Below are 4,986 nucleotides of genomic sequence, written 5' to 3' on the forward strand. Positions count from 1 at the left end.
TTTTGGATGCACCCAGTTTTGGCTGTCAGAAGCATTCAGTTAAGAACATGCAGACTTTTCACCCCTAGGTGTCACTGAAAGCTGCACCTGTATACTTTTGTCACCCAGGCATGGATGACAGCAATGAGCAGGGGACATGTTCCTTATGTGAAATATGGGTGAAATAGTCATCAGTCACGTTGAACCAATGTAATATTTAACAAATTGGTTCAAATTATGATGATTGAAAATTAGCTAAATGGCAATATGTTTGGAAGTGGAAAGCTGTGTAAAATCATAAGCAAAACTCCCCTTAGTATGTTTGTGTGTGAGATCATTGTCTGGCATTAAAATCGGTCCTGGGATAACACATGAATTGTTAACGGAATTTTAATTATACATTCTCAGTTCAATTGACTGCATTATTTCTGATCCATCCTCTGATCTGCTTTGAAGTTATTACAGCACTGCTCATCCTGGTTTGTGCTTCAAGTTTCTAGACACCGAGAGCTACACAGCTTGATTAGCAGATACACTGTGGTTTTGAAGTGTCTTACATAATGCTGTTTTGTGCCAAAGGTGACATATTGTTTGAGTCAGAGTGCATTAGCAATGAAAGCCCATCACTGACTGGTACTGTGGTGCAATAGGCTGGCTTTTATGACCATACAGTAGATGCAACTGCAGTAATCTACACATAATATACTCTGCATTGACACTACAAAGGTAACATGGTCTAAAATTATGGCTGTTCCAACGTGTTTTTGACTTTTTCAAACTATCTGGGGTTGAATTAATATGACATATCTTTCTTCAGAACAATGATGACAGTTGAGAATGAAACCTGAGACAGAACAACTTTCATTTATTTTGACAAAGCCACTCTGTGTGGTCTTCGGTCTTACATTTAGTTTCATCTTTGTATCCTATCCATGGGCAGTGTACAATTGATGTTAGGAGTGAATGATGTAATGTCTGAGAACCTGGAAAACAATACCTGAATGCCATGCTCTGTGTTTGTAGCACTTCACATGGAGACTCAAGTCTAGACAACACAAAGTGCAGCACCAGACTGAACTCATTCAAAGAGAAAATTACTTGTAATGTAGAGTTGTTTCTGGGTGGATAAATCCTGATGTGATTTCCTCAGTCCAAACCTGGCCAAGTTAGATCTCAACAACCATTGAGTATATCCAGTGAAAAAATGGGAAGTTCTCAAATGGTTGTAAATAGTTTTTATTTAAAATTGTCTGACTTTGTGGCTGTGTTTTTAAGTGAGTTAAACAGCCATACTCTTTAAACGTTACTGCTGGCAGTACATTTAATCACCTATTATTTCCTGAAAGATGACCTTTCAGATTCCAATGTGTTGTATAGTCACTTTTATGTTGCGTAATTGGCCGTGCATCAACACCCATATGTTGCACATAAAATATTGTCCTATGTCACAAATGGTTGTAGCTGCTTTCCACTTCTGTCTAGTTCCTCCTCATCTGGCATGCATCAGCAGTCACGTCCTTCCTGGTGTGAAGACAGGAACTTTTCTTGGCCACCATGCTTGGTCCAAACAAGTGGGTGCAGAAGGCCGTAGCACTTATTTGAACGCTTACTCAATGGCAATGCTCTCAACTGGTGGCTCGGCTTTTACCAAAAATGTAATAGGCTTTGGAAAGCTCACTGCTTCATATAGAAGTACACCGCTTAAAGGTCCTCAAGGTGTGAGCCACAGTTAAAACTGCTGTAAGTAGGCATAATAAAAGGTGTTGTTATCCAGTGAAATCAGCCTTTGCCTCGGGGAGCTATCTTGTGTATTCCAAGTATTGCAAAAAAGGACAAGGAGGTGGGACTAGCTCAAATGATTACCATTATATAATAAGGCTGCTGATGTCCACAGGGTCTTGACTCTACAGCTTTCTCTGCAAAATATAGTGAACATCATGTTGGGTTAGTTAATAATTAATTTTTTATTTATAATAATTTAATTATGATGAAAGAACTAAAACTATTTCCTTATGGATCACCATTTCCCTTGAGAAGTAATGCACCTTTTCACTTTCAGATTATCTTGGCCCACACAACATTGGTCTACTGGGCAGGTCAACAGAGCTGTGCTGTAAGTATTAAACTTCTTTACGCAATCTCAACTACATGCCTTAAATCCCCTTGCCATCTCCATGGTATAGGTATTAGGTGGATAGAGCGGAGTGGATTATTGACATTGGAGGTGTAATCTTGCCAAAATGCATTCATGGGCCCCACATTTAATTTATACTAGCCAGTCTTTATTCATAACCCAAAGAGATTTTTTTCTCATTTAGTAAGTAAAATTATATTAATAGTAGAACCTATTTGAAAGTAGTTTGTGACATTAGGTGATTAGGTGAACCCCACAGCAGACATGCCATTTAGCTACACACTGGAAAGTCTTTACGAGACACAGGTGGGGAGTCACTTTAACCACATTACATTTGGGTCCTCATTTCCTATGGTGTACCCCCTCCCACCCCCCCAGAGCCACAGTGCCCTGTCTTTGCTGGTTTACTTTAAAGACTTCCTCTCTTCACTTTATCTTATAGACCTCCAGCAGTGTGTTGATAGAAAACATTTTTGACTGCAAGTAAGATATTTTTTGAGTCTAGAACATTTCTTGGTCATTAACCACATGTGAAGTACATAACTGCCAAAACACTATTATTAGAAGATTAAAAATAATTATCTGGCACTTTGTATGTGTATGCACTTGTGAAATTACTTACATTAATGGACTGAGGTATACAATATATCAATTTAAACCACCCCACCCCTCTCTGACCTAACAAAGGTTACAACAAACACTAGGCTCTATCCACCTGTTTAAACAAAAGCAGAAGATCAGGACAATGTATCAACAATGGACAGATAACATTAACGCCTGCTGCATTAGGGGACCCAAGTGGACAATGACGTCACCATCACTGGCATCAGTATTAATGAAATTCCAGAAGAATATTAAGGCTATGCTATCGACAAAAGAACTGAGCAAGAATTACTTCACTTGGCTCGGAAAACAAATAATAAACACAGTGTATTAAACTTTTAATTTAATATTCCTAGTGTGAAACAGAGAAAGTGCCCATTAGGCACATTATTTCGAGGCAGGGTTGCAGTCAGTAGGCTTGGGCAATTAGTAGTGGCATAAGTCACCATTCAAACATGCATGAATGAGAAATTACAACAGTGTGGGGTGCAATTACCTCTCCCAAATCAGTGCGTGTCAGATGACATTATCTTGCAGGCTGAGAGACATTACTGAACCGAGGCTTTGTAGCCCCAGAAGGAGAGGTCAACTACTGTGGGGGGAACAGTCCATTTGGTCCCTGCCTGTGACATGAGGACATCTCTATGGCGTCAGACGACCTCAAATGTTCTAAACATACAAGGCATGAAGCATTTAGGGATTCATTTCTGTTTGCCACCTGGTTTTCATTACAGAGATGATTTATGTTCATGTAGGGACTGTTGAAAGTGTACAATTCAGAACTGAAAGCAGCATGTATAGTTGTTGAAATGGCACAAGGGATAATTTACTTCTGTAGTGATAACTGCGAAACAGACGTGTTATAGCAAGTGACCATGGGTAATGTGTGTTATGTAATCTTTGTCATTTGTACAACATCTGTAGAAGAAAGTAAAATTAGATTTCCTTTGATGATGTTTTTACTTGCCTAAGAGGGTAAGCAGATTATGGGTGCTGTTTGTGTTGTGTTTTAGATTCCACAGCAGGGCAGTGCTGCACAGAAGAGTGACAACAGCCAACTCCAGGGCCACTTAGCTCATGTGTCCAGGTTATTAATGACCATGTGAGTGGTTTAACTTTGAGTTGAAATTGTGTTCAGTGGACCTGCGTCATACATGTGTCATCTGTAGTGGCATAACACAGCTTGACTACCAAGCACAGGTCAGACTGAGATAACATTTAACACTGAACCAGGAAAATCAATACCGTCATTAGTATGCAAGTGGATGTAGACATCAGCTTAGAGGACCGGTCTGTCATCCGGGACTTAAGAGAGTTGTTATTCATGTCCATAGACTATATGGGTCTGCATGTTCTTTTCTAGTTTTGTTCAATACAGTGCTCACAAATCACAAATATGCAGAAATGGAGAGTCATTTTTAAGCTGAATCGCGAATTAGATGAGATAAACATTTCACTCAATCAGGAAAGACATTTAAGAGCATCTGGGGGGGCTTCATAGGGTGTGACTGGTGCAGCTGTGCATGCATTTGATTGTAATGAACAGAGAGGACAAATAATGGGGCCACTGACTCATCTCTGTCATTGATTAGTCAAGGGAGACTCCTGAAACAAAGTGGCCAATGGCCCCAGTGCCCTTTGTGCCTGTGATCAGTCTGTTCATCCACTGAGGGAGTTTTTGTCTATATTTATTCTCACTTGTGACTCAATGACCAACTGAAGATCAAACTAAAAGAAAATTGGAGAGATATTGAAAAGATTAATTCCACAGTAGTCTGTTTTGGACAGACCTCTGTACCATGCAGTATATCAAATTTCAGTAATTACAGCTGTAATACCATTAACCTATGCTAAAAGATCACTGACATCATGTGATGTCTAATGATGTTTGTATGAGCTTGATTTATCAGTAGGACTATGGCTTGTTGGCAACTCTAAGAGTAAACAGCATATCAGTGAATAATGTGGCACCTAAGTGGAAGCTGTGGGCTGCAAAGATACTGGTTAAACAGTAATAGTTGTGAACATGCAATATGTACAAATGCAAGCTACGAATTGTAATATTATATGACTTATATTACAAGAGCCATGCACAATTATTTCGGTATCATAATTTTACACAGCATCCTAATTAACTTTGAGACATCGCACTTTTTTGTCATAAGTCTTGCACACATTTCACATCGACGTCTGTTGGTAAGTCATCGCTCGTATTTTGGATGGTTTAATGTAGAAAAGGGAACAAAACTCATTTCGAAAGATTGGAAATA

The sequence above is a fragment of the Micropterus salmoides genome, unplaced genomic scaffold (genome assembly GCF_014851395.1).
Source record: "Micropterus salmoides isolate LMB-PRFRI ecotype aquatic unplaced genomic scaffold, ASM1485139v1 Ms_hic_scaffold_16, whole genome shotgun sequence".
Lineage (NCBI taxonomy): Eukaryota > Metazoa > Chordata > Actinopteri > Centrarchiformes > Centrarchidae > Micropterus > Micropterus salmoides.